The sequence below is a fragment of the Stegostoma tigrinum genome, unplaced genomic scaffold, assembly GCF_030684315.1.
Source record: "Stegostoma tigrinum isolate sSteTig4 unplaced genomic scaffold, sSteTig4.hap1 scaffold_66, whole genome shotgun sequence".
NCBI lineage: Eukaryota > Metazoa > Chordata > Chondrichthyes > Orectolobiformes > Stegostomatidae > Stegostoma > Stegostoma tigrinum.
Genome location: NW_026728600.1, coordinates 2,257,861 through 2,282,834, shown reverse-complemented (window position 1 = coordinate 2,282,834; position 24,974 = coordinate 2,257,861). Strand labels below are relative to the sequence as shown.

Below are 24,974 nucleotides of genomic sequence, written 5' to 3'. Positions count from 1 at the left end.
GAGTGCCATTGGAAGGTGAGTTTGGGGAGGAATGTAGGCACTAGAGAAGCTTGCAGGTAGGAGCAAAATCATAGACACTGGAAGATGTTTCAGAGTTGGGGAGATTTGAGATCAATGAACGTAGTTAGTGGGGGGTGGGGGGTGGTAACTCATCTCAATGCACATGGATAAGGAGAACACCAATTCTACTGGGACCACACCAAAATCCTGGGACAAGCAAAGTAGAGACAGACAGGAATTCCTGTCAGGGAAATACAACGACACTTCATCGGAGGCTGCATTGAAGATGTTACCCAACCATAACATGAGCTACAAATCTACTCCAAAACCTTTGGGATTGGTTTGATCGATGGTGAGGGCTTAGGACCATGAGGAAAGTGAGCAAGGTAGGGAGGTTTCTTGGGTCTGGACGTGATTACATGGATCGGGATGGCTCCAGGGACTGGAGAGTGTGTTTTTTCTCCCGCCACAGATAAGAGGGGTTGTTTGAGCTGGTGGCGGTTACACAGACGGGGAATTACTTTAAAGTGAGGGTGAATACGCAGGCATGGAGCTGAAGGAGGTTAGAAATAGAGACTAGCTGGAGGAACTGAAGATGGATACAGGAATCAAGAAGATGTTATAGATCCATGGATGATTTCAATGACTTCAGGAGGATACAGAGGTAGAAAAGGCGAGTAATGACTGGAGGAGGCACGATTAGGGAACACCACAGTAATGGGAGAATGTCACAGCGATAGAGGAGATTGTCGAGACTGGATGAGATTGCAGACATGGGGAGGGGTAAAATAACTTCAGAATGCTGTACAAAGGGAGGGTTTAAGGGATTGGAGCGGTTTACAAAGTCAGGAAAGGCAATAGGGGCTGGGGAGGTCTGTAGGAATGGTCGATGGTGACAGAGGTCATGAGGTGACGTAGGACGAGAGGTAGGAGTGTTACAGGAATTCGAGATGGTTACAGCGATATCATGTGTTATAGGGGCTGGTGATGTTACGGAGCCAGGGTGGGCTGTAGGTACTGGACAAGATGACACATATAAGAGATGGTAGGAATTGCATATGCTGGTGAACCTGAGATAACAAGGCATACAGCTGGATGAACACAGCAAGCCAAGCAGGAGGAGAGTCTCGGCCCAAAATGTTAGCTTTCCTGCTCCTCAGATGCTGCTTGGCTTGCTGTGTTCATCCAGCTCTGCACCTTATCATCTTACAACAGTGACAGGGATTGTTGTAGTGACTGCAGGCGAAGGAGGAGAATACCGAGATTGGGCATGTTATCAAGACTGGAGCAATTTGCAAAGATGGACCGGGTAGTCAGAATTGGGATAGTTTTCAAATATACAGAGGGAATTGAGGGAGGACAGGAGGTGACAGAGATACCAACTGTTGTCAGTTCCAGAACGGCTCAACACAATTGCGCAGATGAGTTGCAACAAGGGATCTGTAAACTTGCTGTACGACTAGGACACAACAATAGAGACAATGTTGGAACGGGAACACAGAACTGAAAGATCCCAGGCTTCAAAACAACCTTCTTGAGAGAGGCCTGCTTTAACCTCTTTTGCACTCATCCTCACTGAAACAGCACAGGCTGAGATTGATAACGATGAACATCCTATGCTGTCCTGGGAAGGCTCAGTACAACTGAGGTGAACGTCGGGTGGTGATTGAGTCTGGGCTCTTTCTGTATTGTGCTACAACTTCGACACTGTATGTCCATCATGTCTTGTGGGTTCATGTTTTTTAGCGGTCTCATTGGTTCTCTGAGAGTGATTGTACCTCGCAGCAGGATTCATTGAAGAGTCCAGATCTCCCTGCCCTTATTGTCTCTAGCTGACCAACTGACTTCCATGTGGTGATGGACAAGACTGGAGGTGGGAATTCTGAGAGTCAGGAACTTCCCGAGTGGCTGCCAAAGACAGAAACATAGACAGGCTGAGAAATTATACTGATCCAGAGAGAATGACACATGTAGAATGGCAGTGAGCTCTGCAGAGATCTGGAGAATCCCAGACTCCATCCTTGGCCTCTGCTGCCAGATCTCTGGAGTGGAGAATTCTGTTGGCTCAGGATCTCATAGTATCTGCAAAAGGTGCAGTCAGAGGCAACAATTAAATCCACACAGTGACAGGTATCACATGAAGAGATACTGGGTGATATCACCAGGAAGGTGTTTGGATCACACCGTGGTCAGGAAGAAGGGCTTTTAATTCATGGCGCACTAGTATCAGTACTCAGGGATAGGCGAGCTCCAAGTGGGACACGCGATGGTGAATACCACTAGACTATTACACCAGAAACCAATGACAATGTTATAAACACTCATCTGATTACCTTATATCATTAAAGGAATGTGCTATGTGCATGTCGTCTGATTGACATGTGACTCCAGACCCAGAGCAATGCACCTGACATTTACCTCCCTCTGTACAATGTATGTCCCTCTGAAATGGCCCAGCAAAGCCCTCGGTTCAAAGGCAGCTTGGGTGGGCAATAAACACTGGCCAGCCAAAGACACCCACATCCCAAGAGTGAATAAATACTCAAGTAAATCATGCTGGGGTCTGTGTCCTGGCTAATCACACTAGCAGGTTTATGGACAAGTCTTTAAACTAACACAGAGGGTGCACAGACAGGGTACAGGTGAAAGGAGATTTCCAAATCTGAACATTCAAGGCAAAGCTTTGGGACAGCATGGTGATGTGGCTGAAGACAAGCACAAAGGAGCAGGAAGGGGAAAGAGCTTCACTGAAGCTGCACATGTGTGAAAAGGTGTGTGACAAGAAATCGCGGTAAAAAGTAAATTCTATTACAGGCACAACTGATGAATTAAACTGCGTTTATTTCAATGCAATGGGCCCGACAGGTAAAACGGATAAATTCAGGGCACGGACAGGGACATGGGACTGGGATATCAAAGGTATTACAGAAACGCAGCTGAGGGAGAGAAAGGATGAGCAGATCAATGTCCCAGGGTACAGACACTACAGAAAGGAGAGTAGCCGGAGGCAAGATAGGAGGGAAGAGGTATTTTAGAATGGGGAAAACATGACGGCAGTGTTAATAGATAATATTCCTGGGGTTCGCCCAGTGAAGCAATATTAGTGGAACTGAGAAATAAGAATGAGTACAATTGTACTACAGGACCCCACTTAAGTCGGTGAGCATATATGTTGGGAGATCTTAGCTATCTCTAAGAATAATAGGTGTGTAATCGTCGGGGATTCCAATTTTCCAAACATAGGCTGGTACTGCCATGGTGTTCAGCACTTTGATGGCAAGAATTTGTAAAGTATGTTAAGAAAATCTGCCACCATTACTAGGTCAGGCCTACATATGACTTCGGGCCCACAGGAACTTAGTTGACTCACAATTATCCTCTGAAGTGGAATGGCAAGCTGTTCAGTTCAAGGGCATCCAGGGGCGGGCAATAAATGTCAACCAGCCAGAGACACCCACATCTCATGAGTGAATAACTGGAACTGTTCCGGGACCAGTGTCCTGGTCAATCAAGGCAGTAGGTGTCTGGACAGGCCTGTAAACTGACAGAGAGGATGCTGGGACAGAGTTCAGGAGAAAGGGGATTTCTCAATCCAAACACAAAAGGTGAAGCATTGGGACAGCACGGCGATGTCGCTTAAGACAAGCAGAAAGAGACAGGAAGCAACAGAGTTTCACAAAAACTGTACATGAATAAACAAGTTTGTGACAGGAAATTTTGGTTAAGAAAGTACATTATAATGTTCCTTTTGGCCTTGACAAAGTATATGCAGTAAGATAGTGACATTCGAAGAGGAGCTCGGAGAGTGTGTTATTCAAAGAAACACCGACAAAAACATTGTGCAACAGACTAGGGACGGAGCTATCCCAGATCTACCGTTGTGGAATGAAACCGAGTGAATGAGTAATGTCACACCGAGAGATCCTCAGGGAAATTATGAAAAAGTAGAATTCAAAGACATTATGAAGTTTTGAAGTGATCACAAAAATTACAAACAACAGTCAGAAACAGAAATGAGGCCAATTACAGCAGTTTGAAGTGGCGGGGCGGTGGCGGGGGGGGGGGAACTGACCAAGTTAAACAGGGTAAATAGACTGAAACGTATGGCCGTAAATGAACAGTGAAAAACGCTTGAAGGAACAGTGTAAAATAGTCAATAAAAGGATATTCCATTCAAACAGACACACCACCAGCAAGAAATTTCTGTGTATCTCTCGCAGGGCATACGGTATAACATTCAATTAAGAAAGGCTTAAAAGACAACCTAACAATACCTAACAATTCTCAAGAGAAAGAATGTGCTTCAGAAAATGACTGCGGACTACCAAACTATAGTAGTAGGTGTTAAACAGTTTGCAAGGGGTCTCCTGCGCTGGAGGAATGTGTTAGGAAGAGGTATCATTGTTGGGGTTCCATGAGGTGACAGGACCAGGGACTGTTGAAGGCAGTGAGAGCGTTACAGAGAGTGACAAGGCACTGAACGATATCACAAAGCCAATACAAATTGCTGCAGTGTTTGCAGAGGGCGCGGTGAGAAATATATCTTTTTATTTCTTCATTCATGGGACTTGGGCTTCACAGGATGGACCAGCATTCAGTGCCACTTGCTGCTTGCATTGAGCAATTGTTAAGAGACAGTTGTTTTGTTATGGGTCTAGAAACATATGTCAGCCAGGCCTGGTCAGATGCCACTCCCACAAGGGCATTCGTAAATGAGTGGAGGTTTTTTTAAAACAGATGATCAACAATGGACACACCATGTGTGATTATATTATTGAATTCTACCTCCACAATCTGCCACAGTGGGATTCAAACCCAGGTCGCCAGAACATTTATCTGTGTCTCTGAATTAACAGCCCATTGGTAATATCATGAGACTGTGGCCGATTCCATAAGGGAATTGGTTGAAGCGATATGGAGTGTTATTGAATATGGCGACGATTACAACAACAGAGCACGTTGTGTGATCCAAAACAGGCTTCAGAGATGGAATGTGTGAAAGGGGCGTGAGGTATACAGGGACCGGCAGGGCACGAGGTGATTAAACGGGTTTGATATTGTGAGATGTCAGAACAGCAGGATGTTCGAGCTTTTGGGTAGTTACAGATATTAGGAATGCTGTCGGGACTGGACAAAGACACAGTATTAAGGGACCCTTTTGTTGTCTGAGGAACAGATACCAACACACACGCAGAACTGAACGTTCTCTGATCACACAAAGGCCACACACACGAATAAACAGACTAAAGATCATCTCCATGTTCATGTCAATTGTGTGATACTATTACTCAAAACTCCACAAGATAAAAACGTGCTCTCCACAAAAGATTGACTATTTACAATTCATTTGATTAAAATTAGATCATAGATAACTGGCCATTTGAAGTCCACAGTATAAGTAAAACTCCCCACAGATCATTGACAATTTGTAATTCACAACATATGAACCAGCAGTCCACACAGAATTACCTATTTGCCATTGAGGAAGGATGGGGAGGCTTTAAAGAGGAGGGAAAAAAAAGAGGTTAACCAGGATGTTACATGAATGAGAGAGTGTATTAGTTATTGGAACAGGGTGGGCAGAGGTGGATGGCTTCTGCTCGAGCGTCAGTGGTTGAGGGGGGAAACTTGTTGAAATATATAAAACTGAGAAGCAAGGATAGAGTGAATAATCAGAATCATTCCATCAGGTGAAAATGTCAAATACAACGGGTCATAAGTTTAAACTGAGAGAGAAAGTTTAAAGCAGACATGAGAGTTTTTACACAGAAGTCAGTAATTGCCTGGAACATACTGCCAGGGGAGCTGTTCGAAGCAGAGACGAGAGCAATGTTTAAGAGGCAGTTAAACAGATACATCAATGGGCAGGGAAGAGAGGGATTTGGATCACATGCAGTCACATAGCATTAGTTTAGAATAGCATCATGGTCATCACAGACATGGTGGGCCGAAGGACCTATTCTGATTCAGTACTGTTTAATGCACTAACAGGCGAAATTAAAGCTCTAAAATTAATCAAAGAACTGCAAAATCTGAAGATCTGAAACAGAACAGAAATTGGTGCAAAAAGTATGTAGGTTAGCAGCATCTGCGTAGAGAATTGAGTTCTTCAGCAATGAAAGAGAAACGCAGTTGCACACATGCGCAGACAACTGCAGAGCAGGCTGTGTGATCCAAAACAGGCTTCAGAAATTGAAAAAGTGTCAAAGGGGTATGAGGTTTACCAGAGACCAAAGGGGCAGGAGGTGATCAAACAGGTTTGGTATTGTGAGGAGATGTCAGAACAGGAGGATGTTAGAGCTTCTGGGCAGTTACAGACACGAGGAATGCTGTAGGGACTGGACGAAGACACAGTAACAAGGGGGTGTACTGTTATTTTAAGAAGAGGTGTCAACACAAACGCAGAATAGAACATTCACAAAGGACACAAAGACCACACACACACACACACACACACACACACACACACACACAGAGAGAGACACACACACACACACACACACACACACACAAACACACACACAGACACACACACACACAGACACACACACACAGGCTCACACACACACACACACACACACACACACACACACACACAGACACACACACACACACACACACACACAAACACACACACAGACACACACACACAGGCTCACACACACACACACACAGACACACACACACACACATACACACACACACATACACACACACAGACACACACACACACACACACGCACACACACACACACACACACACACAGAGATACACACACACAGACACACACAGAGACACACACACACACACAGAGACACACACACACACAGAGACACACACACACACACACACGAGTAATCACAATAAAGATCATTTCCACACTGATGTCAGTTGTGTGTAATATTACTACTCAAAACTGCACAGGATAAAAACCTACTCTCCACACAACATTGACTATTTACAACTCATTCGATGAAAATTAGATCATAAATAACTGATCATTTGAAGTCCACAGGATAAATACAAGATTCCAACAGATCATTGACAATTTGTTATTCACAACATATGAACCAGCAGTTCTCATAAAATTACCTGTTTGCATTGAAGGAAGGATGGGGAGGCTTTAAAGAGGAGGGAAAAAGAGGTTAACCAGGGCGTGACATGGGTGAGAGAGTGTATTAGCTACAAGAACAGCGTGGGCAGACTTGGATTGTATCTGCTCGTGCATCAGTGGCTGAGGGGGCAACTTGTTGAAATATATAAAAATGAGAGGAATGAATAGAATAAATAAACAAAGTCTCGTCCCTCAGGTGAAAAATGTCAAATTCAACTGTTCATTAGTTTAAAGCTGAGAGGGGAAAGTTTAAAGCAGACGTGAGAATTTTTACACAGAGGTTAGGTTGCTGCCTGGAACAAGCTGCCAGGGGAGGTGGTCGAAGCGGGGACAACAGCAATGTTTAAGAAGCCCTTAAACGGATTCAATGGGCAGGGAAGAGAGGGATTTGAATCACATGCAGTCAGAGAGCATTAATTTAGAATAACATCATGGTCATCGCAGAAATGATGGGCTGAAGGACCTGCTCTGGTTCATGACTGTTGTATGCCCTATGCCCTAACAGGTGAAATTAAAGCTTTAAAATTAAACAAAGAACTGCGAAATCTGAAGATCTGAAACAGAACAGAAATTGGTGCAAAGTACGTAGGTTGGCAGCGTCTGTGCAGCGAATTGAGCTCTTCAGAAATGAGAGAGACACAAAGATGCACACACGCACAGACATGTCTAGCCATTGAAAAAAACGAAGAATAAACTCAGTTCCCCGCAGAGAAATTAAAACCAGGTCTGCACACACAACTGACCACAGTCCACAAGGTCAACAGCAGCTTTCAGACAGAAATGCCCACAGGCCACAGTATAATTTCAAGCTCTACACACAGAACTGACCATAGGCAATGTACTGTGCAGGAGTAAATAAAGGGTGACTTGGTGATGGCATACCGGCCTCGGTGCAGTTACTTCACACGGATACACACAAAAGCCGTGTACAACACAGGACTGACCAACAGCAGCCCACAGGTTGGAAACAACTCCTCACACAGGACTGACCCTATGCAGTCTGCATACATACAAGAGACAGCAATCACAGTCTACAGGACTTGAAAACAAAGCTTGTTCCCCTCAGGAAACTTGACTGTCTGCTTGCCAAATATCTTTTTTTTGAAAAAATAGAAATCACTCCACACTTGACCAACTGCTGGCAGTCGACAGAATGAAAACAATCAGAACTGAACATGCAGAGACCTGGACATTCAGAATCCACAAGAAAATAAAGCACAGTTCCATGTATAGATCTGGCCATTCATCGTTCACAGACTAACATCAATCTGCCCAAACAAAAAACTGATATTTTGCAATGAAAAGAAATTTTAAAAACAACAACATCCCACAGAATGCATGCTGCCCATCTCCAGTGCCCAGGTCAGCAATGTCAAGAAATATTCTCTCCCTGCCTGGATGAATGTTGCTCCAGCAATACTCAAGAAGATAGACACCATCCAGCACAAAGCAGCCTCATGTTTGGAATGATATTTCCTCACTTCACTCATAACACAGCGCGACAGCAGTGTCTACAATCTACAAGGATCATCACAGCAGCATTTCATAAGGCCAAATGCTGGAAGGAGAACAACAGCAGGTGTATGACACGAGGAGCATTTCCAAGGGCTCCTCGAAGACATGCTCCTTCCTACCAACGCTCCCCAAGGATTGCAGTGGGTCAATCAAGGCAGCTCACAAATAAAAACAGAAGTTGCTGGAAAAGCTCAACATGTGTAAAGAGAAGCCAAAGCTAATATTGCTCAGAACCACCACCACCCTCTCCAGGCAATTAGAGATGGGAAGTAAATGATTGTCACATCACAAGCATGAATATGCGACGAAACTCAGAGACAATTCATGTTCCCCTTCATCCTCTTTGTATTCTCTGCGCAGCTCACAATCCCATCTATGGCTTTGCCATCAACAAACATGGAAACATGAGATTTGGTCTGTGCATCTCATTCATCGAGAGAGAGATTGTGAATAGCTGGAGCCCAAGCATGAATCCTTCCTCAAATTCACAAGGTGCAGCCTGCAAACTCACACATCAACATTTTATTAACATGTGCTTTTCTGTCTGGTAAACAATTCTTAATGAATGCCAGCATGTCACCTCCAAGACCATCTGGTCCAAATATGTTTGTTCGCTTCTTCAATGGGAGCCTGTTAAAATGCATCTGAGAAATCAAATCAAGTTTCCTCCTACCGCCATTTTTTGGGGGACAGAGATAATAGCTCTAAGTTTGAATATCATTATGGAAAGCGATAAGGATAGTGCAGAAGTTAATTGTCTAAATTTGAGGAAAGCCACCTATCAGTACATTACTTCTATCACTCAGCATTAGCACTCTCATTAGACAGGAGCTGGCACATATAGACTGGGGAGGAACTGCTTGCAGTTGATTCTATTTGGAAAGTGAGACTATTATAAAGAGACACAATGAGAATCCAGGGTCACTGTATTCCATGGAGAGTGAATGACAAAGGCAGCATTCCAGTGAATACTGATGAAGTGATAGCATGAGTTTGATAAAGAAAATACAGCGCATTGAAAAAGGGTAAAGCCCTTCAAAATTATAGAATTTGCAAAACGAGGTCCTCAAAACTGAAGCGCAAACAATGGCGTGAAATATCTTTGGCAGGTGCCGTTAAGGAAAAAGCCACACGGTTGTTTTTGTACGTCTGGTTAGAGGAAGAGAATTACCAAGTAGAGTCGAGCCTGTTCCAGACCAATGCAGAGAATCGTCATAGAGCCAGAGGAAGCAAGTGAGGTCTGAAATGAACACTTCTCATCTGTGCTCAGAAAGGAGAAACATATTGTAGCCGTGGATTTCAGTTGGGATGCTGATGAGATGTTAGTGGGATAATATCCCATTGATTTCCAGACTTCTATAAATTAACGTCCTTTATCTGCCTACACATAGGTATGCAGGCACTGCCCAAAAGCTTCCTGCCCAGCTAGGAATTTGGTGTAAGGCTTTGTCACTCCTTATTAGTATTAAACTGTCTCAAATAAAGTGAGGAGCATTTGTAAAGGTGTGAGACTTCTGAAATATGTAAAATCTGTCTCTGACAAAGGGGCCAGGGCACTGACTTTGTTCCAGCCAGACACATCGGTAACTTGAAATTACAATCTGTCTCGTTAACAACTTGAAATCTCCTCCTGCCATTAGCAGCCACTTCACGAACAATCGATACTATATCCTGGTCTTTTATGTCCTTGATGTAATAATTGTTTTGTATCCTGTCTTTTTCTGTTGTAGTAATTGTTTCACGTATCATGTCATTGTGAGATGTGAAATTGTATTATGTATTATGTATAAAAAGCGGGGACTGTCCGCTGCTCGGGGAGAATTACTTACGAGACTCTGCACTCTGTGCTGGGTTGAGTTCAGTCGCTCGCCACAGCTTGTTCTTGCTTGGTAATAAAAGGATTTGTGTTTTTCTAAACAGGCCAGTGTCTTGTTATTGCAGCAAGTCCGTGAAGGTCTCCAAAAACGAACCTGACACTGAGGATCTACAGTATGTTCAGATGAAAAGTTGGGGTGTTGTCCATCGTGAGGGAAATGGTCTGACTACAGTCTGATATTGATCAAGTGACAAACAGACCACAGTAACGGCAGATGAACTTTACTTCTGAGAAGTGTGAGGTAATACACTGTGGGAGGTATGGCAAGTGAAGGACATACGTAATGGGCGGTAGGTACACGCAGAGTACTGATAAACTTAGGGGCCTTGGTACAAAAGCCCATAGATCACTGAAGGTGTCAGCACAGATCGACGGGGGGCCCACCTGAACTGGGGGCGGGAATACACATGTCCTGGCAAGGTGAATTCTTTGAGGCATTGAAAGGATATAAACCAGTCTAGCAGGGCTGTGGGACCCTAAACAGCAGTGCGGCAATACAGAGGCTGGCACAGAAGTTCAAAACAATAATTTAAATAGACAGGGCAGGGAAGGATATGACGGAAAATTGATGAATTAAATTGCATTTATATCAACACAATGGACTGGGCAGGTAAGGCAGATAAACTCAGGGCATGGATGGGGGCATGGGACTGGGATATCAAAGGGAATGCAGAAACACAGCTGAGGGAAAGAAAGGACTAGCAAGTCAATGCTGCAGGGGACAGATGCTACAGGAAGGACAGAAGAGGAGGCAAGGTAGGAGGAGATAGGTTTATTTGAATTGGGAAAACATGACAACAGTGTTTACAGAGAATATTCCTGCGGTTTGCACATTGAAGCTACAAGTGCGGAACACAAAAAATAGAATGTGTGATCGCTTTGATGCAATTGTCCAACAGGACCCCAACAGTCGGTGAGAAAATGAGGAGCAAATATGTTGAGAGATCTTAGATAACTGTAACAATAATAAGGGTGTAATGGGAGGGGATTATAATTTTCCAAACCTAGGCTGGCACTTCAATAGTGTGAAGTGCTTTGATGGGAGGAATTTGTTAAGTGTGTTCAAGAAAACTCTCAAACAATCCGCAGATGGACCGAGGAGATGGAACAAAACCTGACGTCCACATGTGAAACAAGGTCGGGCAAGGGACTGACGTGTTATCAGGGCAACACATGTTTGAAAATAGCTCTGGAAAACGATTGGCCTGGTCCACAAGCTAAAATTATAAATTGGGGATAGACCAATTTTGATGGTATTTGACAGGAATTTTAAAAGATGATTGGGCAGACTATTTGCAGGTAAAGGGGCATCTGGCAAGTTGGGAGCTTTTAAAAGCAAGATAAAGAAAGAGGTCAGGGCCAGCATGTTCTTGTTAGTGTGACGGACAACGCTGACAAAAACAGGAAACACTGGATGTCCTGTGATAGAGGCGCCCTGGTCAAGAAAGAGGGGACAAGGCTGGATCAATGCATCCCTTCAGGAATATGGGAGTGCATGAATACACCTAATGAAGGAAATCCAGATGGCAAAAATGGGACGTGAAATAACAGTGTTGTACCAACCTGTTATCCTACTGAGGTCAATCTACCCTGCACAGGCTACATTTTACAATCCTCCATTTGCCAATCCAAGAGTCAGTTAAAAGTCTCTAAAATATCTGACTCCACGACCATTGCTGGCAGTGCATTCCACATGCCAAACACTCTGTGTGAAGAATATCCAATTCAAATTTGAACTTATAAAATGAATCACTTGGTGCTTTTTTGGTTTGAATTCCATCTGCGACTTCTTTGCCAAACTCTGCATCCTGTCATTGTCCCATTGCAACCTACAATGCTGCCCACAACTCCACCATCAGCAAACTTACTAACCCCCACCCTTCCACCTCCTCATCCAAGTCATTCATAAAGATCACAAAGAGCAGAGGTCCCAAAACAGGTAAGAAGAAGCGAGGTATTTGAGATCTTAAACAAGATTTCACGTCAGTGCTTACTGTGGAGAAGGACTCATAAATTCAGGGAAATAAAGAGCGATGCCTTGAAAAGAGTCCACACGACAGAAGAGTGCTGTTGGAGGTCAAGAAAAGCTTGATGAAGTGTATCTGAGGACGTTTGGGAAATCAGGGATGAAGTTGTTGTAACCTGGGCAGAGGAGGCTGTGGAGTCACCTTTTAGAGGTTTATGAATGCTTGAGCAACATATAAAAGGTGAAGAGACAAAGTCTTTGCTCCCAGACTAGGGGAGTCCAAAAGCATAAGCTTGAGGTGAGGGGAAAGTTTGAAAACAGATCTGAGGGGTAACGTTTACCACACAGAGAATGGTGCAAATATGGAACGAGATGCCACAGGAGGTGGTTGAGGTAAGTACAATTACAACAGTGAAAAGACATTGGGGCAGGTACACAGACAGGAAAGGTTTGTAAGGATGCAGGCCAAACGCAGGCAAATGTGACTTGTTCAGTTCGGGAAACCCGGTCAGCATGAACAAGTTGGGCCAAAGGGTCTCTTTCCGTGCTTCACAACTCGATGACTCCAGTTACTGGAGGAGGAGGCTCCCAAGATAAGGCATATTGCACAGACCGAAGCAATTTACACAGATAGGGATGGTGGTCAGGATTGGAATATGTTTCAAATTTATGGAGGGATTGCAGAGAGGAAAGGTGGTGACAGAAATAGGAGTTAGAATGATTGAAGACACTGGTCCACAAGACATGACACAGACACAGTCATGGAGGGAAAGCACAGAACAGGAAGATCAGAGACAGCATTACCGCCCTATCGTGGGAGATTTGCTTTCACTTCTGTTGTGCTGATCCTCACAAAGACAGCACAGGCCTGGATTGATAACCGTGAACTTCCTCTGTCGTCTTCGGAAGGTACAGTATCTCAAAGCTGAAAGTAGGCTTCCCATGACAACTAATGATTGAGTCTGACTCAGTAATTAGGGGGGAAATTCTGCCATCTTCACTTGGTCAGGCCTACATGTGACTTCAGACCCACAGCAACGTGGTTGACTCACAACTACACACTGAAATGGCACAGCAAGCCATTCAGTTCAAGGGTAGCTCGGGGTGGGTAATAAATGCTGGCCAGCCAGAGACACCCACATTTCATGAGTGAATAAATAATAACTGGAACCATGCTGGGACCAGTGTCCTGGCCAATCATGTTATAATGTTTATGGACAGGGCTTTAAACTGACAGAGAGAATGTAGGGACAGGGTTCAGGGGAAAGGAGATGTCCAAACCCAAACAGAAAGAGTGAATGGAACAGCATGATGATGTGGCTGAAGACAACCAGAAAGGGACAGGAAGCACAGAGCTTCACGAAAACTATGCATCAGTTTGTGACAGGACATTGTAGTATAAAGTGCATGATAATTTACTCCTTGGAATGGACAAAGTACGTGCAATAAAACAGTGGCATTTGAAGAGGAGCTCAAAGGATATTTCTGTCAGCATTTCTTTGAATAACATGTTGTGCAACTGGCTAGGGATGTAACTGTCCCAGACTGACTGTTGTGTGATGAAGCTGCGTGAATGAGTCATGTCATACTGAGATCCGAAGGGAAATTATGAAAAAGTGGAATTCAAAAGGGATCATGAAGTTTTAATGTGAGCATACAAAAAACAAGCAACAATTAGACACAGAAACAAAACCAATTGTATGACATTGAGAGGAGAAATGACCAGTGTAAACAGGTAAACAGACTGAAATGTATGGCTGTAAATGAACAGTGGAAATCATTTGAAGGAACACTGTAAAATATCCAACAAAGAAGGGAATTCCATTGACAAAAGCTCAGCAAGAAATTCCTACCTGTGACTTACTCAGGGTGTAAAGGAATATATTGAATTGAAAGAACCATAGAAGACCACACAAAAAACCCATCAGAACAAATCAGAAGAAAGAGACTGCTTAACAAAAGAGGGCTCCCAAAGTATGGACGCAGGTATTAAAGGGATTTCCTAGCAGAGAAATGCGGTAGGAACAGGAAACATTATCGGGATTTATTGAGATGATAGGAACAGGGAAAGTTGAAGGTGCTGGAGGTGATGAGAGTGTTACGGAAAGTGGCAAGGGCCTGAACGATGTTACAAATCCAGGAGGAATTGCTGAGCTGGAGGTGTCTGGAGAGGTAGGGAGGGAAATATGCACTTTTATTTATTCATTCATGGCATGAGGATGTCACGAGCTTGTCGAGCAATCGTTGCCTATCACTAACTGCCAGAGCACAGCTCAGAGTCAGCCAAATTGCTGTGGGTCTGAAATCACATGTCGGCTAGAGCAGCTAAGAATGTCAGATGTCCTTCCCTCAAGGACACAGGTAAACCAGATAAGTTTTTCCTGATAATTAAGAATGCTTTTTTGGTAGCCTCATCAATGTCCTGTACAGCCACAGCATGACGTCCCATTCTCTTATTAACAATGCTCTAACCAACGAAAGCAAACTATGCCAAACATCACCTTCAAAACCCCGTCTAGTCTACCTGTGACGCCGCTTTCAGGGAACTGTGGATCTGCACCCCTAAGTCTTTCTGTTTGACAACACCATCTCGGGCCTGAACGTAAGCTGTTTGTGTTCTGCTTTGGTTTGTCTTTCCAAGATTCATAATTCACATTTATCCACCTTAACCTCCATCTGCTGTTCCTCATCCCATCAACCTGATAGGTCAAGGTCTCATTGAATTCTTAGATAATCTCCTTTATTATCCACTATGCCACCAATTTTACTGTCACCCACAAACTTACTAACCATGACTCCTGTACTCTCATTCACATCATCAATATAAATGACACACAACATAACCGAACCTGGCAGCACATGCATAGGCCTCCAGGAAGAACAACAAACCTCAGGCAGCACCCACTGTCAAGCCCATCTTGTGCACAACTGGCAAGCTTTCTCAGGACGCCATGTGCTCTAACCTTTCTGAGAGCCATATACCAATCTGCCTTCATCTATCTCCTGGCTACCTTTGCAAAGCAAAATCAATCAACTTTCTGAGCCACGATTTTCCACACACAAAGCCGTGCTGACTAGCCTTAAATCACTCCTTGTCTTTCCAAATGCTTGAAGATCCAGTCACTCAGGATCTCCTCCAACAACGTACCCAACACTGATGTCAGTGTTAATGGGAACTGCAGATGCTGGAGAATTCAAGATAATAAAGTGTGAAGCTGGATGAACACAGGAGGCCTAGCAGCATCTCGGGAGCACAAAAGCTGACGTTTCAGGCCTAGACCCTTCATCAGAGAGGGGGATGGGGTGAGGGTTCTGGAATAAATAGGGAGACAGGGGGAGGCGGACCGAAGATGGAGAGAAAAGAAGATAGGTGGAGAGGAGAGTATAGCTGGGGAGGTAGGGAGGGGATAGGTCAGTCCAGGGAAGACGGACAGGTCTCGGAGTTGGGATGAGGTTAGTAGGTAGGAAATAGAGGTGCGGCTGGGGTGGGAGAAGGGATGGGTGAGAGGAAGAACAAGTTAGAGAGGCAGAGTCAGGCTGGGCTGGTTTTGAGATGCAGTGGGGGGAGGGGATGAACTGGGCTGGTTTTCAGATGCGGTGGGGGAAGGGGAGATTTTGAAGCTGGTGAAGTCCACAGTGATACCATTGGGCTGCAGGGTTCCCAAGCGGAATATGAGTTGCTGTTCCTGCAACCTTCGTGTGGCATCATTGTGGCACTGCAAGAGGCCCATGATGGACATATCATCTAACGAATGGGAGGGGGAGTGGAAATGGTTCGCGACTGGGAGGTGCAGTTGTTTATTGTGAACCGAGCAGAGGTGTTCGGCAAAGCGGTCCCCAAGCCTCCGCTTGGTTTCCCCAATGTAGCGGAAGCCACACCGGGTACAATGGATACAGTATACCACATTGGCAGATGTGCAGGTGAACCTCTGCTTAATGTTGAAAGTCATCTTGGGGCCTGGAATAGCGGTGAGGGAGGAGGTGTAGGGGCAAATGTAGCATTTCCTGCAGTTGCAGGGGAAGGTGCCAGGTGTGGTGGGGCCATCTCCAGCACATCCTTCACCTTCCTGGACCTCTCAGTCTCCATCTCAGGCAACCAGCTTGTAACTGATGTCCATTTCAAGCCCACCTACTCCCACAGCTTGTAACTGATGTCCATTTCAAGCCCACCCGAATGTCAGTGTCACTGGTTTGTAGTATCCAATCTTTGCCTTGCGCCCCTTGAGTGATGCAACAACATTAGCCACCCTCCAGTCTTCTGACATCTCACCGTGGCTGTTGACGACTATAAATATCTTGCTAGAGCACCTCACAATTTCTTACCTAGCCTTCCACAATGTCCTGGGATGGACCTGATCAAGGCCTCAGGATTTATCTGCCTTTGTGCATTTTTAGACTCCTGGCACCTCATGCTCTCAGTTGTGGATTCTTTTCTAGTGATCACTATTTCTTTCACCAAGCTCCTGAGGTGCTGTGTTTTTCTCCACAGTAAATACTGAAGAGAAATACTTGTTTATGATTGCATCCATCTCTAGTTGTCCCACATATAATGGCTTTGTTGATCTTTAAGAGGCCTTATTCACCCCCTAGATACTCTCCAGCCCCTGTTCAAACTCGTCATAGTGATTTTGAAAATTCAATTAACCATATGCCCCAATGCCAATCCCCTCCCTCACCTTATTTATTCTGCAATTGACAGCCACACCAAAAAAAGAATCGAACAGGATGATCAAAAAAATTTCCTTTCATCAACTCAGACATCTTCTGTTGTTTTGAAGGGTGCAATTATTGTTTGTTGTCATATCCTTTGTAATACTTGCACTTCAATAAGGCATTTGATAAGGTTCCCCATGGTCGGCTCATTCAGAAGGTCAGGCGGAATGGGATACAGGGGAACTTAGCTGCCTGGATACAGAATTGGCTGGCCAACAGAAGACAGCGAGTGGTAGTAGAAGGAAAATATTCTGCCTGGAAGTCAGTGGTGAGTGAGGTTCCACAGGGCTCTGTCCTTGGGCCTCTACTGTTTGTAATTTTTATTAATGACTTGGATGAGGGGATTGAAGGATGGGTCAGCAGGTTTGCAGACGACACAAAGGTTGGAGGTGTCGTTGACAGTATAGAGGGCTGTTGTAGGCTGCAGCGGGACATTGACAGGATGCAGAGGTGGGCTGAGAAGTGGCAGATGGAGTTCAACCTGGATAAATGCGAGGTGATGCATTTTAGAAGGTCGAATTTGAAAGCTGAGTACAGGATTAACGATAGGATTCTTGGCAGTGTGGAGGAACAGAGGGATCTTGGTGTGCAGATACATAGATCCCTTAAAATGGCCACCCAAGTGGACAGGGTTGTTAAGAAAGCATATGGTTTTTTGGCTTTCATTAACAAGGGGATTGAGTTTAAGAGTCATGAGATCTTGTTGCAGCTCTATAAAACTTTGGTTAGATGGCACTTGGAATACGGCGTCCAGTTCTGGTTGTCCTATTATAGGAAATATGTGGATGCTTTGGAGAGGGTTCAGAGGAGGTTTACCAGGATGCTGCCTGGACTGGAGGGCTTATCTTATGAAGAGAGGTTGACTGAGCTCGGTCTCTTTTCATTGGAGAACAGGAGGAGGAGAGGGGACCTAATTGAGGTATACAAGATAATGAGAGGCATAGATAGAGTTGATAGCCAGAGACTATTTCCCAGGGCAGAAATGGCTAACACAAGGGGTCATAGTTTTAAGCTGGTTGGAGGAAAGTATAGAGGGGATGTCAGAGGCGGGTTCTTTACACAGAGAGTTGTGAGAGCATGGAATGCGTTGCCAGCAGCAGTTGTGGAAGCAAGGTCATTGGGGTCATTAAAGAGACTGCTGGACATGCATATGGTCACAGAAATTTGAGGGTGCATACATGAGGATCAATAGTCGGCACAACATTGTGGGCTGAAGGGCCTGTTCTGTGCTGTACTGTTCTATGTTCTATGTTCTAATACAGGCCAGCACATTTCTAACTTACTGTCAGGCTCATAGTGTTGGTTTCAGACTGACTGCACAAAGGTTTTCGGGAATCCATAAGTATCAATCTGAAAAAGGGAGCTTACACGTTCAGCAGGTAATAGAGAAGGCAAATCAAATTCTGACAATTATTAAAAAGGGAATGAAGTTTTAAAATGGAGAATCTTTGCTAAAATAAATAAGGTGAGTCAGACTACACCAAGAATATTATGAACAGCAGGGCTACCCTTTGGAAAGATATTCTTGCATTTGCGAAAGGCCAGTGAAGTTTCACTCAGTTGATTGGGGGAATGGAGGGATTTTCGAATGAGGACAAGTTAATTGGTCTGAGCTTGTCCCATTGTCATTTTGAAGAATGAGGGAGAAATAATGAAATATCTAAGATTCTTAGTGCTCTGGATGCAAATTTGCTCACTGAGCTGGAAGGTTCGTTTTCAGACGTTTTGTCACCATTCTAGGTAACATCATCAGTGATCCTCTGGTGAAGCGCTGGTGTTATGTCCTGCTTCCTATTTGTCTGTTTCAGTTTCCTTGGGTTGGTGATGTCATTTCCTGTGTTGGTGATGTCATTTCCTGTTCTTTTTCTCAGAGGATGGTAGATTGGCTCCAAATCTATGTGTTTGTTGGTGGAATTCCGGTTAGAATGCCATGCTTCTCGGAATTCTCGTGCGTGTCTCTGTTTGGCTTGTCCAAGGATGGATGTGTTGTCCCAATCAAAGTGGTGTCCTTCCTCATCTGAATGTAAGGATACGAGTGATAGTGGTCGTGTCTTTTGTGGCTAGTTGATGTTCATGTATCCTGGTGGCTAGCTTTCTGCCTGTTTGTCCAATGTAGTGTTTGTCACAGTTCTTGCAAGGTATTTTGCAAATGACGTTCATTTTGCTTGTTGTCTGTATCGGGTTTTTTAAGTTCATTAGCTGCTGTTTTAGTGTGTTGGTGGTTTTGTGGGCTACCGTGATGCCAAGAGTTCCGAGTAGTCTGGCAGTCATTTCCAAAATGTCTTTGATGTAGAGGAGTGTGGTTATGGTTTCTGGGCACGTTTTGTCTGAACCCAAAAAAATTTACCTGCTTCAACCTCTGCGCCACCTGCACCCACTGTGTAAATACGAACACACTCACTGGGGAATCTCTATACACACTGACTCATTACCCCACAAATCACTTACAATTATGAACACACTCGCAAAAGGCACGAAATCCTGACACCGTCCTTGGGCACACCTGAAAATTACAGTCAGTCACTGCAGACTCACTGTGGTCTCTCCGTGGAAGTCTGTTACACGGACACACTGCCACCAGACCCATGTTAACGTGGACACCATCTTAAGTAAATGATGACACACTGTCAGCAGCATTCTGTGAAATACGCCCTGAGTGTGTCCTGGCAAATACTAACAATTTCCTTCGGAGAAGCCATAAAAACTGAGACACTTCGTGGTGATTCCTTTTAAACTCGACCACATTACATTGGAACACTTTTTTAAAAAATACTGACACATGCACAAAGATCCCCTGTAAATACTGACAGTCCCACTGAACTCAAACATCATCAGAGTCACGCTGGACCGGTTGTAAATGCTGACAGACTTACCCGCAGACCCACTGTAGATACTGTTGTATTCCCTCTTGAACACTCAGTGATTATTGACACATTCCCCTGGATTCTCTGCAGATACTGATATACTGCCCACAGGTCCCTCAAAATTCTAACACATCGTGTGTGAATTCCCTGTCAACATTACTCACTCCCCAGGCCCTCCCATAAATAGTGAAACTCTCCCAGTCAGATTCCCAGAAATTGTTCGCACACTCCCGATGGATTTGTTGTAAATATTGATGCACTCTCCTGGGATTTCTGTAAAAGTCGGTCACGCTTCTTAGGAATGCCCTTTTAATATTGATGCCCTCCCCAGAAACACCCAGGAAATGCTGAAAATCCTCCCCGGGACATGCTGTAAATACTGATGCATCCCTTCTGGAACCCCTGTAAATATTAACACACTCATCCTGGATTCCCTGTGGATACTGCTTTTAGAGATACAGAGACACATATCTCAGAATTGGATTCTTCAGTCCAACCAGTCCATGCCGACCATAAACCCAAACTGAATTGGGGCCAAGCACAGGAAGGTGGGACATATCCCTCCAAATACTTCTTATTCATGCACTTACCCAATTGCCTTTTAAATGCTGTAACTGTACCCGCACCCAGTACTTCCTCCGGAAGTCCATCCCATACATGAATCCTATGTAAACAAAAACAAAATTCAATGCATTTATTATTAAAATCTTTCTCCTCTCACCTTCTGAGTATGCCCCAGCCTTGAAATCCCCACCCTCTTGAATTGAAATCTGCCATCCACCTTATCAATACCGCTCAGGATTTTTAAACCTCTGTCGTGTTACCCCTCAATCTGCTTTGCACGGGATCCATTAAAATGCTGTAACGATTCCCTGTAAATACTGACGCACTCCCCAGGGATACTGTATTAATATTGGCATTCTCCCTGAACACCCCCTGTAAATAGTGATACACGGCCAGGGAACCCCATGTAAATAATAACAAAGGCCCCCTGGACACACTGTATGTGTTGAAATGAATACCCCAGACAGACTGCCAATACTGTCACACTCCCCAAAGACACCTCAAATACCTTTCACACACTGCAGTGAGGACAAACTCCCCAGCAACTCCCTGGGGTACTGAAATAGTTCCGAGTGATCATTCTGTAAATAGCACTCCACACCAATCACTGGAAAAAGTCTATAGATACTGAATCATTAACCACAGGCTCACTGTGAATACTGACACACTCACTGGGAAACCTGCACAAGTACTGATTCATGCAGGACTCCGTGAAGAAATAAAAAATCGCCAATAGTAAACCATTTTGATGAACCTTGTGTTGCAGTCCAGGATTCTGCCCATCCAAAACTACTCAAAGAGACAGTTGGACTGAGTCTGTGAAAAATACACAACACAATAATTATGCCTGGGAACGGAGGTTGCTGTGTGGGGTTATTGAGATAACAAGGCGTAGGGCTGGATGAACACAGTAGGCCAAGCATCATCAGAGGAGCAGGAAAGCTGACGTTTCATGGTTTGACCGTTCTTCAGAAAATTATTTTTAGTCCTGGAATCCCATTTTGCCCCTCTTCTCTTGAAGGACATCTGACCGAAACCAACTGACCCTGATCGATGAGATAGTAGGAACCGATCCAAGACAACTTTTACACCTCAGGTTACTCAGCACAGTCAGTCTGGAGCTGAAAGAGATACTCGACATTCAAATCCATTCAAACACACTCTAACCATCGGAAAGCTAATTAACCTCAGGGGAGAACATCAAGAGCAGAGTGAAAACTGCAGATTGAAGATAATGGGACTCACAGTCAGTATAACTGCCAGCCCCGATCGTACGGGAGGAGGAATCTGAACAAAGTGCTTCCGAACACGGGTCTTTCTGAAACCAAAACACCAACAGCAAGAACCTGATCCAGACCATCCAAACCAGACACCGACAACATGATCAATCACTGACTTCACCGAAGGCACGTGTCCTCAGTCACAACGTGAGGTGAAAACCCGTTCACAAACCCAAAGGTGAAGAGAATCGGGAACTCACCAAAACACACCTTAGCGCATCAGCTGACTCACCCAAACGTAAAAACTCATACAGTCCAAATCCAGGCTCCAGGTGTGGTGATCCAGAATACCACTGGGACTTCAAAACCACATTCTGGGATGGGAGCATAAACCCCAAGATCCCAAACTCTAACATCGATAGCTGTACATTGGGACCCTATTGGGAGGAATTCAGGCAGACAGTGTAAATGAGATATAATGGGAACTGCAGATGCTGGAGAATTCCAAGATAATAAAATGTGAGGCTGGATGAACACAGCAGGACAAGCAGCATCGCAGGAGCACAAAAGCTGACGTTTCGGGACTAGACCCTTCATCAGAGAACAGTGTAAATGTTTGTTTTCTGTATGTCAGTAAATAATGTCTAATAGTGGTAATCTCTTTTCATAGTATATTGTGTTAACTTCATAGAATTTACTGAGGTACCCATTTCTCAAATTATAATTACCTCTATGCACCGAAATAAAGAGAGATTCCTTTGCCCTCAAATACCTGTCTAAAGTCTTCTCATTCGCATCCCCATAAGTAGGCCCAGTGTTCACAATCAAAGGTCTGGAAGGCGCTTAAAGATCAAAAAAGTAACCGCAAACCAGAATCCCATACTAATTCTCCAAAGGCACTCTGTAAATACTCTCACACTCACTGGGGACCCTTAATAAACACTGACACCTTCTCCTAGGCGACGCCCCCACCTCCCGTAAACGCTGACACCTTCCTCTAGGCACATTCTGACCCTCACCGGAAACACTGACAAATTTCCCCCTCAGAGTCCCCAGTAAACACTGACACATTTCCAAGGAGCTCCCTGTAAACACTCATATGGTTCCTCAGAAACATCTCTCAGGGCTGAAACATTCCAGCTCCCACTTCAAATGAAAACTACAGGCACATCTATCAATGATTAAAATGAACAATCCAAATAACAGTTCAATTCTGTATGTGAGAACTGTAACTACACTTCAAGCAGTCTCGACTTCCAGTGATTTTACCTGTTCCAACGATTCACTAACTAAATCTTGTGCTGGGACTGTTCTGAGAGAAAATGTGGATTGTCTCATATAGAGGAAATGTTTCTACATCGAGATTCTCTGACTCAGAATCATGAAGCTGGGGTGTGATGAAGACAGGACTGTGTGAGTACAGTATGCCACATCTTGACTGTGTTAGTCACAAAAATAAATCTCTTGGTTTGAGCCCTGTTATGGTCAGTGAGGATCATTGTGATCTGATTCCTAGCATAGCAGAAAGTCTCCCTGTTCTTCAAAAAACAGTATTTTATGTTGACTATTGCAGTCTATCAGAACTCCCGCCCAGTCTCAGTGATGAGCAATAGACACCAATTTATCAACGAGATACAGAAAGTGTCCTTTCTACTTCAACAGCACAATCTCAGTGCCACTATCAAACAAATGGGGAGATCATTTCTCTGCAAAAGAATTTCAAAGACTGGGTCAGGTTTAAATCATTTAGCACCTACAGCCTGACTTGCAGTTTAACAACATTGTTTGTTCTGAAGAGGAGACACATCAGGCGTGAAACTTGAACTCTGTTTCTCTCTCCACAGATGCTGCTAGATTGGCTAGGTTTCTGCAGCATTTTTTGTTTTGTTTCAATTTGCCAGCATCCACAGTTCATTTCAGTGACATCATTGTTGACTTCTTAGCACTCATCCAGTTTTTGCAACTTTTTTGATCCCCTTAGCACAGCAAACATTGCAAGCCATTTTCTGGAATATAGTAAGTGATTCAGTCCTTGAGGTGGAAATGATCACAGATTCACAGGCATTTGCGTGCAGACATTTCTGCTTATCTCAGTCACTCAGGCTGTTCTACCGCTGAGACTGATCCATTATTCTAGATTCCTATCAAAAAGATAGCTGCCAACATTTATCCTGTCACTGTCTTTGGGAATAACATACAGTTCAAAGAGAGCGCCTCTTTATTCCCTCGCAATGTCAGATATTTATATCTAGCCAACTTGTCGCACCTCAGTATAATCCGCAGTTCCCAGAATAAGTCTGCTGCCCCGTGTTACAAACACTCGTATGCTAATGTGTGCTTCCTTCAGTGAGGAAAACAAATCTGCACACATACGTGTACCTCTGGCTTCAGGGGGCTCCACAAAGTGCATTGATGGAAGTCACACTGCAATGAACACATCCTTTTCCCAGGTGTTCAAGTAACTTCATGCGTAATTTGTTGACAAAAGAAATCTTGTTCCAGGGAACATAATCCCATTAATGACAGGCTGTTGCACACAGCAACATGACCCTCTCACAAATACAAGCCATCGTCTTATGTTTTAAAATCAAAATATTAAGCAGAAAAAACGTCATGTTAAAAAAAAAACTCACTCCTGGTCCCCTTAATAAAAGAATTTGCTGATACGATAATGCTAAAAAATGTATAATACGGTGATACGGGGGTACGTTACTGTGGCTAACTGGTGAGACTGGCTCATAACGGCTCTTAGACTGCACACAGTGAAGCAATAGATTTGTCAAATCATTGAGAAAAATAGCTCAGAAACAAAGGGTTGAATTCTCATAAAAGTGACAAACAAGATGTACCATCAGATTGACAGATAGAGATCGGAATTGTTCAGAAAATAACTTAGCAGGTACACTGATTGATGGTGCATGCTAGAAACCATTCTGAGTGAAATAACTTTAGCATCTACCACTTATTCAACTAAGAAATGAATCTCTGCTTCACCTGAGAAAAGCAGGTGTGGGGTTTACTGGCTGCCTGATTTGCAGACAAAGGAAACTTGATCCCAGGACTCTCAGAGAAATTGCACTGTTAGTGGCAGTCCATCACACACAAGAAGAGCCTCTTGCATGGAGAATGGAACAGATTATA

General features: G+C 44.1%; 1 long non-coding RNA gene across 1 annotated transcript in view; it reads right to left on the bottom strand.

Annotated features, from left to right (window-relative positions):
• The window catches only part of LOC132209095 (uncharacterized), a 69,095-nt gene extending 48,394 nt beyond the window's left edge, over positions 1-20,701 (bottom strand). Inside the window, exon 1 of the long non-coding RNA XR_009445197.1 lies at positions 20,640-20,701. This is a non-coding gene — a long non-coding RNA (uncharacterized LOC132209095). The remainder of the gene's footprint in view (positions 1-20,639) is intronic.
• Positions 20,702-24,974: the final 4,273 nt, after the last annotated feature.